Below are 15,253 nucleotides of genomic sequence, written 5' to 3' on the forward strand. Positions count from 1 at the left end.
CTTAGATCATTTTCTCTCTCTCTCTCTGTCTCTCTCTTTCTCTGTTTCTCTCTTTCTCAGAAAATGTCAGAGCTTTTCGATTCGAATTTAGAAACTTTATCGACGAATAAGTACTTACCATACACTATCTCTGACTTTACTCATGGATCGTGACGCGGCTAGATGGCTTACGTAAAACGTGCCACGCCTACGTCGCAAATTCGTAACTTACGATTCTAACGATTCTTACGATTTTACAATACATCCGGTGCACCGAAAATCTACAAGGGTCGTAAGTATTCTCGATAACACGTATTTTTTTTTTTTTTTTTAATAATTTTCCGTTATACGATCGATGTATGGGATTTTATCGTTTAACAGAGGACGATGCGTAAGTCATTAAACAAATAAGGAAATATTGTATATCTTTTCTTCCGTGTATACACATACAATAATATCAATATAAGTGAATTACATCTTATCTGTATGTATGGGTAAGTATATATGTGGTCCAAACTTTCCGAGCACGCCAAGTTCCAAGGATGTTAGTCAGCCTCGACGGTAGGCCATTGAAATCATTCGTAGCATCCGCGAAACGACGCTTCTTGCTATACGAAATGGTCAGAAGGATGACTCACGAGAGAGAAGAGAAGAGGACAGAAAAAGAAAGAAAGAGAAATAGACAGAGCAAGAGAGAGAGAGAGAGAGAGAGAGAAAGAGAGAGAGAGAGAGAGAGAGAGTGAGAAAGAGAGAGAAAGTAAGAGGGAGTAAAAGAGGGGTGAGGAAGGTATTAAAAAAAAAGCTGACTGACTGTGTTCTATGGGTGAACGTGCACAGGGAGTACTCGAGCGAGTGAACGCGCGCAACAGGTGTGATTCGTGTTGGTTGACTACTCGTGCGAATAATCCGGCTTGTGTATAGAACATCTGAAAGAAAAAGAGAGAGAGAGAGAAAGAGAGAGTCAGAGAGAGGGAGAGAGAGTACGTTTCGAATTGTTTTTTCTAATATCCGGGATATACTTCGTATAAGTGTTTTTTTCTCTTTACATTTCGATTCTATGAACATTCTTAAGTTAAATGTTTAATGGTAGTGAATAAGGTTTATATCGATTTTTCTGATAAGTAGTGAAAGATTCGAAGAAACAAAATCATAAGTGTCTTGAAGTGGTGATTCTGGTTACTCGAATGGTTTGTAACTTTTATTAAAAAAAAAAAAAAAAAAAAAAAAAAAAAAAAAAAGAATATAATAAAAAACGCAAAAAAGGAAAAAATTTATGAATAAGTATTACATTTTTTTTTGAACTATCTGCAAGATACACTTGCGATTTACTTAATTATTATTTTCTTTACTTTTTTTCTAATATGAATCAATTATTTTTGCTAATAGCAACGTCGATCACATTGGTATGTATATTCCTTCTTTCCTTATCTAAATGATTATACTCACACAATAATCATAATTCAATATTCCAATTATTTATGGATATTAAAATATATAAATAATATTCTTATTTGTTTACATTTGATAAACGAATCTCAGCGTAGCGTCGTAAGTAGAAAAGATTGTTATTAATATTTCTTCTTTTTTTCTATTTATTTGAACAATAATAAATCACAGAAAGACTTGTGATACAGTATTCCATTATTAATTTAAATTGAAGAATCGAACGATTTAATGAAATTCAGTTCACTTAGACATTTATTATACTCTGTAGGAATATGAATAATAAATATATATCAATGAATAATCTCTGAGATATTACATGATGGACTTCCGAAGATGCTTCTTATAAGAAAAAATGAGAGAGAGAGAGAGAGAGAGAGAGAGTACGTTCCAAATTGCTTTTTCTAATACACGCTTTTATCTTATTTTACCTAATTTTTCTTAACTTCTAATTTTCTAATAATACTTTTCATATATACGTTCTTCTTTCTACATTTAGATTCCATGTTTAGATAAATAAAGCATATCGAGCATTTTAATGTTAAACTTTGAATGATAGTGAGGGGTTTATAACGATTTTTGTACGGGTAATGAAAGATTCGAAGAAACAAAATTATAAATACCTGAAAGAGAGTATCATGAATACGTTCATACATATTCATGAAATGATAATTCTGATTACTTGAATGGTTTGTAATTTTTTTTTTTTAGAAACGTTTTTTTCTCTTTTAAAAAACAAAAACAGGATAATATTTATAAATAATTGTTATATCGTTTTCTGTTCTATCTTCAAGATACATTGTAATTTATTTAATTCTATTTCTTTATTTATTTTCTGATAGGAATCAATTTTTTTGATTCGAGAAAAAATCGATAATAGTAATAACATTTTTTTTTTCTTATCTAAATGAATACAATCATACAATACTCATGATTCAATATATCAATTATTTATAAAAATTCAAACAAATAAATAAATATTCTTATCCGTTTATATTTGACAAAGGAAACATCACGTGTCGTGACTATCGTAAAAAAATTTGCGTACTATGTTCAAATTATTGATTTAAATTAAAGAAACGGAGGATTTAATGAAATTCGATCCATTTAAATATTTAACAAACTAATCACTATGCATTGTAGGAGTGATGAATAATAAATATAAATCAATAAATAATCTTTGAAATATCATGAAATGTACTTTTGAAGATGCTCGTTATAAGATGAAACAAGACAGTGAGATAAAGAAAGAGAGAGAAAGATATAAAGAAACAGAGAGAAAGAGAGAGAGAGAGAGAGAGAGAGAGAGAGAGAGAAAGAGAGGGTGAGACAGAGAAAGAGAAACAGACGTTATTTTCTTCGGACCTTTAATCAAGAAGGAGGAACGCATAACGACGCAGAGCGTAATGAGTAATGACATCTGGTCTGTAAAGGGCGGGGCTAACAGGTCCCACGCGGTCTCTTCCGTGCGCTCGCGCGCGCGCGTGCATACTTCGTTACGCGTTTCTGTCCGTTTAAGCACTTACGTGCTCGATTTAAACGATCCATCCCACCTCTCAGTCCATCTCTTTCTCTCTCTCTCTCTCTTTCTCTCTCTTTCTCTCTCTTTTTACGTTCATTGCATCTCTCCCTCCTTTTCTCTTTTTCTTTCGTGACTTATCTGAGAGTAGTGAGAGCGCCCAGGCTCGCGCGAACTTGACTCCGGTCAATGATTTTTTCATTTCGGTGAACCTTCAGGCTATGTAGGTATTTATATGTTTATATATGTGTGTGTATATTATATATATATATATATGTATACATGCACACATATGTGTATATATTACACACACACACACACACACACACACACACACACACACACACACACACACACACACACACACACACACACACACACACACACACATATATATACACATTTTTGTTTTTAAGAAAATGGAAATGCCAGAAAAAAGGGAGAAAGACATAAAGAAATTATTTTCATTGTACTAAAGCTTGTAAGCCTTATTGATGAATAAATAAAAAGAAAGAAAAAAAAAAAAAAGTAAAAAAGAACAATTGGAATCATGTAAAATTATAAACTACAAATAGAATTAAACGCCATGACATCGTTATGAAAATTAAAAATAAATTAAAAAATATTAATTAAAATTTAATATTAATTAAAAATTAATAAATATTAAATAAAATATAAATTAAAATATGGTTAATCGGATTTGAACTAAATTATAAATTTTGTATTAATAATAATAATAGTAATAATAATAATGATAATAATAATGATAATAACGTGTATAAATAAAAAAATTAAGCAACAAAATCAGACATATGGGGAGAGGGAGAGAGAGAGAATAAATAGAGAAGCGTTCCATTTGATTAAACACTCACGTCTTTAACTGTCTTCATATCATCGGACAATAAATAAAGAAACGATTTGGCATTTATGATCATCGACGATATGCAGAATTGAATTTCTTCGTTGAGAAAGAAAAAAAGATGGATAGATAAATAGATAGATAAATAGAGAGAGAGAGAGAGAGAGAGAGAGAGAAAGAGAGAAAGAGAGAGAGAGAGGATAGCGTTATAGCGTTAAAGAAGAGCGCGATGCATTTGAATAACGGACGGATCGGATCGGATCGGGTATAATCGAACGTTCTTCTATTTGCCGCGCGAGAGCAACGTTAACGAGGTAAATCGAAAATGCAATACAAGTTTGTCTACATGTATATATATATATATGTGTATATGTCTTTTAGATTGCGTCAGTATGCAACCACACACACACCCACACATACATATATACGAATACATGTTCATACATATATGCGCGTACATATGTACACATATAAACACACGTGTTTTGTATAGACACACATTCGCAAGAAGACATCCGCCTGCCGAGTATGGAATAAGCGTATCTCACAATCATAAACGCTCCGGAGCCGCTCGTTCGAGTTTTGTCGCTGACATCTGAATCGTAATCGCATACGAAATATTATAGTTCGCGAGTGAACTTCCAAATAAGGTGAGCTCCTCGTCTTTCTTATAAGGAACGATAAACTACCCTACATTAGGATGTCCGAGCCATCTCTGTTCTTCTCTCTTATTTTTCTTTTTTTTTCTATCTTTCTATCTATCTTATCTTTCTCTCTCTCTCTTTCTTTCACTTTAAAGAACACAGAAGAACGAGTTCGTTGTGTAATCTTAATGACTTTAATAGCGAAAAAGACTACGTTCGCTTATGCGAGCATTTGCAACGCGAAAAGCCGCATAATTTAGCGAACGAGTGTGTCCGCATACCATCGCTATGCTCGAAAGTCTGTTTCTTCGAGGTGCCGGAATACATGTTCTCTACTAGTCTGTATAAACGCAAGTATGAAAGAGAAAGAGAGAGGGAGAGAGAGAGAGAAGAAGGGAGAGAGAGAGAGAGAGAGAGAGAGAGAGAGAGAGAGAATATTTGAATAATCGAGACGCGATTTCCACGTTCGAACTTTCAAACGCTTGGTACGCGCAAATTAATCACCTTAATTACGAATAATAGCGTGACCGATCCTATCCCAGTTCAAATCCATTCAAAGCACGATTTATTAATGATATTCTCAGATGCGGTTTATTTTCGAATATGGTTTGCGTTTAGTAAAGTGTTAATAAATAGTAATTTCACGTATGGCAAGTCGTAAATTAGAACATTTTCTATACCATATTTTCTATCTATCTATCTATCTATCTATCTACTTATCTATCTATCTATCTATCTATTTATCTATCTTTCTATCTTTCTTTCTGTTTCTCGTGCTCTTACGGTTTTCTATGAACGAATACGCGACAAATTCATGCTTCGGTTCTAGCCTTCTTTGGTGCGAGCGCGCGTGGGCGCATTTACTTCGAACGGAATTACAGTCCTCACTTACTCCATCGTATCTCTCGGTCATTTTAGTATATAAGTAACTGCAATCGCGAACCGTGACCGTTGCCCGTACCATCTGGTTTACGTAATTACACGCAGACACATAGAAAGAGCACAGGGACGAGCTGTTCCTACCACAACCGCTTGCTTTGCTTTGCTTTGCTTTGCTTTGACTTGACTTGACTTGACTTGACTTGCCTTGCCTTGCCTTGCTTTTGCTTTGCTTTGCTTTGAAGACTCTCCGGAAGTAATCTTTGCCGTTACGAAGGTGCTACGCTCGACTATGTCATACATACTCTTTCTTCTTCTATTACTTCTTTTCCTTCTTCTTTTTTTTTTTCCTTTTATACTTATTGTTACTTCTTCGCAATTTGTCGCTGACTATTCCGTCCTCGTATAATTGCAAAAGTGTAGATATCTTTTAAAATTTTATATAAATCAGGATTTATCTTAGTTTTAATAAATATGTTCGTTTAGTTTCTTCTATTGAGAGGATTTTTTTTTTGTGTAATAAAAAGAAAAAGACGTAAATTATTTACGAATATAAATATATGTTTATATTGATACGATTTTAGACAAGAGACACACTATATGTGTTATTGTTAAAGTATCGAATTGAATTATTCTAAATCGTAATGGAATACATTATGATTAATAAATTAGACTATCAAAAAGAAATTCTATTTCATAATTGCTCCAATTAGTAAATTATATCGTCAAAGAGGAAGTTTATTTCTTAATTGAAACAAAAAGATATTCTTCTCGTTTTCATTTTGACATATTCTAGGCCATAATGGAATAGATTGTAATTAATAAGTTATACCATCGAAAAGAAATTTTATTTCATAATTGATCCAATTAATAAATTATACTGTCGACAAGGAATTCTATTTCATAATTGAAAAAAAAAAAATAAATGAAAAAAAGAATAAGAAACGATATTATTCCTTTTTCATTTGGACATAGCACGTGTCAGAATTTTGATCGAGGGCAAGGAAATATATACGCGTTGTCGTTTCGATGATAGACGATTGTTAAGATTATCACAGTAAAAAAAAAAAAAACAAAAAGAAAAAAAAGAAAAAGGAACACGAGACGGATATTATCCTCCACGATAGAATAGGATTTAGCAGATGTCATATTACCGTCTGGAAATGGGTGTGGTATTGCTTCCAGTAACACTTTTGCAATCAATCATATATTTGATTATATTATACACTTGACCGAAAGTAGGTTATTTCTCAGGAAGTCGATACCTGTAATAATCCGAGTCTTTCTTGAGTAATCGGACTCTCGAATTCTGTTTCTGATCGATTTCTTTGAAATATCTCTCGGTTCAATATTAACCAAGGATTAATGTATTATTTTTACTATTTATCCTTTTAAAAATCGTTTTAATAATCAACAACAACATTGGTACGTGTAAAGACTATATACAGGATGATTCCAAATACATGTTCAAATTGATCGAATAAAAACTATGTGATATCGATTAGGATCTTATACGATCGATTTATTTTTTCTTTTTCTTTTCTTTTCTTCTTCTTCTTCTTTTTTTTTTTTTTTTTAATAAAATTTAGCTCGGCACGTAAAAGATTTTTTTTTTCTGTATACTTTTTATTTGTTTTATATATACAGGATATTACAACAATCGTTAGACCATCCTGTATAATACATCCCGTTTGAACTTCCAAGATTCGATTACTTCGTCCGGCACTTTCGAATATCACGCTCGAACAGTCACGCAACTAAGCTAATCTCGTGAATGGCTGTACGCTTCGACGCAGGTTCACAATTTTTTTTGTCTATGTCTCTAGTAACTGGTACGTATCCATCCGCTCGAAGCTAAAAAGGAGAACAGAGTAAAGATTGAAACATTAAATAATAATAAAAAAAAAAAAAAAAAAAAAAAAAAGAAAAAAAAAATAACAAGAAAAAAGAATCTTAGAAAAAGGAACTTTTATAAATCGTTGCTACTTTCGGATAGTAATATACTTTTTTTTTTTTTTTTTTTACTTAATTTGTATTTTTATAATTTATTAATTTTTTAGGACAATTTATATGACAAATGTCAACGAAATCTTTTTTCTAAAAATAAAACGAATGTATTTCGAATATTTAAATCGATATCGTAAAGATTTATTTGTTTTTAAGAAGTGGAAAAAGAAATTGACAGATTTATCAGAATAAAATAAAATGAAACTTATTATTTTATCGATTATAAAATAATTGATAAAAATATCTTCTTAAATATCGTTAATTAGTGGCGAATAAAGAAACGAAAAAAAAAGAAAAAAAGAAAAAAAGAAAAAAAGAAAAAAAGAAAAAAAGAAAAAAAGAAATTATTAAATATCAATCCTCTATAAAACTAAATGTAAATCGCGCACTCATACATTATCTATATCTTTCAATATTTCATTTCACGTTTTCACCACACAAAATAATAATAATAATTAATTCTATGTTCGAAAGTTAATGTTTCCTAAGTATAAGCTATATACCACAAGTTTCGTGTTATATAATAATGTTCTTTTTTTCTTCTTTTCTTTTTCATTTTTTCTTTTCTTTATAGACAATAATAAAAACATTTTGGATATATAACGTATAGACGTTTAAGAGAAAGAGAAAAGAGACAGTAGAAAGAGATAGATAAAACGAAAGATAAAGATAAAGATAACAATGAAGTGTAAAATAAAGATGAATATAAAGATATAGATATGGATAAATATAAATATAGATATAAGGATAAAGATAAAAAATATAGTTAGAAAGAGAAAGAGAAACGACGTAATATGATAAAGGAAAGAGAGAAGGAAAGAAAGAAATAGGGAAAGAAGAAAAATAAGGGGAAGAAAAGAGAAAAGGCCAACGCGAGGATGATCTTGACGCGCGTTGAACGCGTTTCTATCGAGGGTTCGAGTGCGATCCCGATCGTAGCTCGACAGCATCCGCCCGCGCAATGGACCAGGCGCGTCGAAGGGGGCCGAGCGTTGGCGAAGCCGGTCGAACGCGGACGAATAGTAGGCTCGAATCGTGCTCGCGCGACGCATCGGTTCGAACGCGCGCTCGAGTACCGCTCTTGGTTTATCTATCTTTCTCTCTTTCTCTGGCATACACATACATAGAGAGAGGGAGAGACAGAGAGAGAGAGAGAGAGAGAGACACAAATACTAACAGAGACTCAAAGAGTAGTAATCGTCTTCGTCATTCCTCGTGTCTCTCGACTTAACGCTCGCGCGCCAGACGTTCCGACAGGCAAACGCGTTCTCGATACTCCGTACGTGCCGTGCGTTCGGTCGTTGCGCGCGAAATCGAACTTTCGATCTATCGAAATTTGAAAAGAGATCGTACAAAAGAAAAGAAAGAACAACAACAACAACAACAACAACAAATACAAAAATAAGAGAAAGAAAAGGAAAGTAAACGGAAAAGAGAAGAAAGATCGTGCATATCTTTCTTTCTTTATTTCATTATTCATTTCTTTCTTCATTTCTTTCTTTCTCATTTGACTTTTTCGTTTACTCGTCACAAGCGAGTTGGACTTGAAAAAAACTTGAGGACTCTAAAAGAGAGAGAGAGAGAGAGAGAGAGAGAGAGAGAGAGAGAGAGAGAAACAAAGGAAGATAAATGAAATAACGTGAGGGTGAAATAAGAAAAGGAAAAAAGAAGAAAAAGTTAAGTGCTCGAAACTTTGAGAAATAAGATTTCTGTGATTATTTCATTGTGGTTTTTCTTCGAAAATAATATTACGAAAGTGCAGAGCCAAGGATCCTGGACTGATGGATTTTATTTGTTTGTGCACCGAAGATACAGAAAGAAGAACGACAAGACGGACGTGAGAATTTATCGTTATACGTAATTTTGAATTAATTCGTTCCTTCAGAAACGAAGAATTCGTCGTCGTCGACGATTGGAAAAGGAAGGAGCTTGCTCATTGACAAAGTGGACAACGTCAGTATAATTCTCGTTATGGATTCCTTCTCGACGGTGAGTAATTACTTTAATTACAATAATTAACAATTTAGACATTTTTCTTTAATTCTTCATATTTATTCTTTTTACTATTTTGCTTTTTGTTTTATGAAGAAACAAAAACGTTCGTTTGTATCGAAAGCGTTCGGAAATTTTCATTATATCAACTGAGACACAGGCGCGGCGTCATTTCTGCACTTTACGAGAATTCCGCAACAAAAATAGATCGTACAAGTAATTTAATAATCGCTACGAAAGTCTAACTCACTATATGCGCATTATCCAATGACAAATGCTCGTCTTTTGAAAAATATTTCTCACGCATGTAGTTTTATATATATATATATATATATATATATATATATATATATATATATATATATTTCTTTTTTATTATTTTCATTTCTATTTTTATCTTTTGTTTTTTTTTCTACTTAAAACATTATGAAAGAAGCATCAAGGAATTTTCATTTAATCGGACAATTTGTTTTCTTCTAATGAAATCGATTTTATGTTCTGTCGAATAGAGACATTTGTCGCTAGAACTAGAATTCGATCAAGCCGGTTATAAACGTCATTATATCATCAAATAAGAAAGAAAGAAAGTGAAAGAGAGAGAGAGACTAATACACACAATGGATTACCCACACTGGATATTCTTATAAACCGCGATCGGAATGATAATAGCTATCGGTAATTTACGATCCCTAGATCATTATACGTACCTATCTGCAGATACGTGCACACTTGCCAGGCCTCTTGTCAAATGAAAGTATCGAAATTTTTATTCGTTTCTCGTTCGTAAATATTTTTCGACACCTTCTTTCTTAATCGTTTAAAGATAAATCAATTGACTGGTATAAAGAAAAAGAAAGAAGAATGGGTTGCTATATGATGACGTTTCCTATATCGATGAATATATACTTATATATATAAAAAAATAAAAAAAAATAAAAAAATAAATAAATAAATAAAAAGAAAAAGAAAATAAAAATAGAAGGAAAAGGAAATAAAAAAGTAAATGTTTTTCTTTCCGACAAATGTATGCAATTAGATATAATTTTTAACAAAAAGAGTAAAGAATAAATGAGGATAATAAATCGTCGATATGATAAAGATGGGACGATATAGAAGCAAAAAGTTAAGAAAATGTAGAAAATTAGCAATTAATTAAAAGAACGAGTAGGAAGCTATGTATTTTTACTCTGTCTCTCTCTCTCTTTCTCTTTCGGAGGTTTAATAATCTAACATGTGAGGAAATAGCGTAGACAAAGGACGTTTATCGGTCGAAAGGTCAAGATCGCCTTTATTTACCATCCAAGATGGTAACCGCGTTCGCATTCGTTCGCGCACGCTCAAAGCGACGTGCGATTAATCGTTGAGACTATCATAACATCTCTATGTCGGTCCTTGCGATGCTAAGAGAGAAAATAACCGAAGGAATTTAACGCGACGGGTTGTGTGTATGTATGTACCTGGTTACTTGCCTGCAGGTTTCACGTAAAAAGCCAGAATACGATAGCGATCTGAAAGACGCTGCTGCGCATTAGCATAATCTTTAATATGCGCCTTACGCGCAACGAGTCCCTTGAAACGCGTCGAATAGTTCGAGCTTTCGAAAAATACGAAAGGTCGTGACTATCCATTAACGAAGAATCTTAAAATAATAATGAAACGGATAACGTTTATTATTATTGTTATTATTATTATTATTATTATTATTATTATTATTATTATTATTATTATTATTATTATTATTATTATTATTATTATTATTATTATTATTATTATTATTATTATCGTTATGAGAAAAATAATAAAAATTGTTTTAACGTTCAACCGATAATTTAGGATCGTCAAGCGAATACTTCTGATCGGTAGTATAAAAATAAACAACCCATCGTAATGAATATTACCATATGTTATATAAAAAAGATAAATCAATTTGGAACAGAAGATTCATTATAAATAATCTATTATAAGAAATCGTACGTAGAATGATTATCAAAGAATTAATTTTAAGATTTACGTAGTTAATCGTAGTTAATATTGATATCACGAAACATGTCATATATTATATTTTGTCAAACATTTAAATTAGAAAGAAATCTGTACGTTGAAAGTCTAACGAATAAATAAAAACAATTTGTGTTTCATGATTAATGATATATTACAAATAAAAAGAAAGAAAAAGATCTACGAGAGAGAGGGAGAGAGAGAGAGAGAGAGAGAGAGAGAGAGAGAGAGAGAGAGAGAGAGAGAGAGAGAGATGATATATTCTTCGCGAGGAAATATTTTCATTTACTTCACCTAATCTTGATCGATACAAGCGAGATAAGAACAGCTGTTATTTCGAAGCTTCTTCATGCATTCGCGATTACGAATGTCTATTTGACCTCCAACGAGCTCCTTGGAATCGTCTGTGGATGAAGTCATTTTTTTCAGGAAGAGAAACGGAAAGTTCCTCCTTTCCTCTTTTTTTTTTCTTCTTGTCCTTCTTGTGCTACATCTTTTTCTTTTTCTTTTTTTTCCGATTTAACTTCAAACATAATTTTACCTTATCGATGTTCCGTCGTTCGCTTACAACACGTATAACATAACGATAAATCGTTTCAACTGCCATTTTAATTTTCATGCTACGTTATCGAGCAAAATCGAAATCAAAATCGAATCGACAAGATTTACGGAACAAAATCAACGTTTCTTGCGATTTTATCTGAGACCTTTATATGCTTGTAGCAATCAAATCTCATATCATTGTGTCGTTTTTTTTTTTTTAATATGTTTCTTATTCCTTTCATTTCATCCTACAAACGATATAATGCACATTGTTATTCAAACAAATAATGACATATTTCGAAAGAATGGAATAATTTAATCGTCCGATAAAAAAGAAAGAAAAAGAAAAATGATAAAAAGGAAAAAAAATTTACAAGGTTTTAATAACAAAAATCTTAGTGTAGCATACTTACTTATTATATTAATCGAATTCTTACTCACATATTTACTTATCATACTAATCGAATTATTTAATAATAAAAACGGAAAAGATACGTATAAAATGTTAAAACGTTCGAATAATAAATATTCTATATCATAATTTTCATACTTGTCATCGTATCGTTCACTTGTCAGTTTTATCATTCAATAAAAACAATAACAAATTTAAATTATCATACTTGTTATTCTAGCATTATCATACAACAGAGAAATAAAATTAAGAATTAAAACGTTTTAATAAAAAAAAGATTCTAAAAATAATACATTAATTCTCACTCTTCCATATTATATAATAAATCTATATCTATAATATAATAAAACGACATTAAATAAAAATTATAATATACAAATAAAACAAAATGAAAAAAAGAAAAAAGACGAAGAGAGAAAGAGAGAGAGAGAGAGAGAGAGAGAGAGAGAGAGAGAGAGAGAGAGAGATTCTGCTATAGCACAATTCTCATACTTGCCATCCCAGTCTCGATCTTGGTCTAGATCTCGATCTCGATCTCGATCTCGATCTCGATCTCGGTCTCGATCTCGGTCTCCGATCGAATGATCTTCGCAAAGATAACAGAATCTTGCGAGTACATCGATGAATGGAGAGAAGCAACTTCTTCTTCTTCTTCTCCACCTTCTTTTCCTTCCCTTCCTTCTTCTTCTCCTCCTTCATCTTCTTCCTATTCGCGGATATCTCTCCGCGGCACACGAGCCGAAGGAAACGAGTATACGGTAGCTCCGTTCGCAAAAAGTCGGAATAACGCGCCAACCTGGCGCTGCGAAGCGATCAACAATGGCGATCACGTGTACACCGGCGCTTCGTGAAACACAGATATATAAACACATACACGCGTACACACACAAACATACACACACACGTAAGTATGTATATATACACGTTTTGTCGCGACATGACCGGCTGACGTAAAAGCACCAATGCGTGCGTGAGTGCATGCGTGCGTGCCTCTTTCTACGTACGTATATACTCACTCACTTACTTACTTACTTACTTACTTACTTACGTACTTATTTCTTTCTTTCTTTCTTTCCTCTTGGCGAATAAACGTGAGCGCGAGCGCATAAGCAGCAACGGCGCCAACGACGATGACGACGACGACGACGAAGACGACGACGACGTCGTTCTACCGTCTCAAGCAAGCTCCCATAGACGGTACAAACAAGGGCTGCAGTAGATACAAGTAGGTAGGGCTCTGAGGGCATGAATGGGAGCTTCATTCATGTTCCCTTCTGGGCCTTGTCGTACGCGCGACACGCGCGCCTTCTCTCTCTCTCTCTCTCTCTCTCTCTCTCTCTCTCTCTCTCTCTCTCTCTCTCTTTCTCTATCTTTTTATATCTCTTTCTCTCTCTGTCTTTCTCTCTTTCTCTTTTCCTTTCTTTTGTCTCCTTCATGTAATCAAGTAACGATACCTTGTCTTACATATATATATATCTTTCTCTCTCCTTTTCTGTAAAATAACTCGATGATTACAGCGTTAACATATTATTGAAACTTATCGACTTATTTTTTTTCTCTAATAAAATATTATTATTAAAAGTAATATGTAAAATTGAATTATTTTTAATTTATACTTTGAGATAATATTCTCTTTGTCTCTTCTTCTTTCTCTCTTACTCTTTTTGTAATATAAATGACTTATGTTAACGCATTACAGACTGGAGATCTATCCAGTTAGCTTTTTTTTTTTTTTTTTAATATTACGAAAAGTCAAGTGATATTACGAAAAGTAATAAAATGAGAATCGTTTTTAATTTAAGTTTAATTATAATATCAGACTTTTTAATTTGATCATCATCATCTCTCTCTCTCTCTCTCTCTCTCTCTCTCTCTCTCTCTCTCTTTCGCTCTATCTTTCTCTCTATCTGTCTATCTTTTTCTAGCTCTATCTTTTTCTGTAAAATAAGTTCATGAAAATTACATCAACATTGACAGAAGATATATCAACTTATTTTTTCTTATTCAAAGATCGTTATTAAAAGTGACGCTATATTAATTATAAAGCAAAATTCATTTATCTTTTTTTTTTTATATTTATGATTATTAGGACACTTCAATGATTACTTCAATAATGGTTTTATTTAGACATATATAAAGTTTCAAATAATTAATATGCAAATAAAGTTACTAATATACATTTTGATTGATGCACTGATGTGTTTTTATATTGACTTATACAACGAATATTCGTTAAAAAGTGTTCATAATTACGTAAAACAGTCGATCAACAATGTTTTAACATGACAGATACGTGACCATAATTAATATAAATTAAAAAAGAAATAAAGAAGAGGATTGAGAATTATTTGATTTTCTTGATTTTTTTTCAATTTCTTTCTTTCTTTCTTTTTTCTTTTTTTTTGAATACAAGATACCCACAGACATACATTTACAATTGCACGCAATACAAATTTCTTAAATATTAATTAATTAATTTTATAAATTCGATGAAATTCAAAATAAAGTTTCCTACTCTCGGAATGTTATTTTATTAGTCATGGAAAAACTAATTACAATAATTTCGACGAATTAAAAATCATTTTGACATACAACGGTAAAGCTATGTATTTATATGGCTCACGAACTTTTCGATAATGTTAATGTGCGTGAATATTAATAAGACGTTGGGAAGATACATGCGTTATCCTTCCATCTGAAAAGTTGGGAAGGGGAAATCGAAGTACGAGGAACGTGCTTCGATGAATGGACCGTGGGATGCTGGGTGGCACGTGGGTGAAATTACAGACGATTTACGTTCGATTTCATGGCGGTTCACCGTACTCGATAAGATCGTACGACGTTTAAAAAGTTGTTAACGGAAGGCATCGAGTACATCGTGAATCGATTTAAAGTTTCGAATCGTCGTCGAATCATCTTCTTTCTTACCTTAAGGCTCACGTGATTTTGCTCTCTCTCTCTCTCTCTCTTTCTTTTTT

At 32.3% G+C, this 15,253-nt stretch overlaps 1 protein-coding gene across 3 annotated transcripts in view; it reads left to right on the forward strand.

Moving 5' to 3' along the window:
• The first annotated feature begins 4,321 nt into the window (after window positions 1–4,321).
• Window positions 4,322–15,253, forward strand: part of LOC124422572 — a 33,249-nt gene continuing 22,317 nt past the window's right edge. Inside the window, exon 1 of one of the 3 annotated variants that reach the window (XM_046959222.1) lies at window positions 4,322–4,450. The gene's annotated coding sequence lies outside the window, so the exon portion shown is untranslated. Of the gene's footprint in view, window positions 4,451–8,069; window positions 9,320–12,712; window positions 13,501–15,253 lie in introns of those variants that run through there. The other 2 variants (XM_046959218.1, XM_046959219.1) reach the window with 2 other exon arrangements.

The sequence above is a fragment of the Vespa crabro genome, chromosome 3, assembly GCF_910589235.1.
Source record: "Vespa crabro chromosome 3, iyVesCrab1.2, whole genome shotgun sequence".
NCBI lineage: Eukaryota > Metazoa > Arthropoda > Insecta > Hymenoptera > Vespidae > Vespa > Vespa crabro.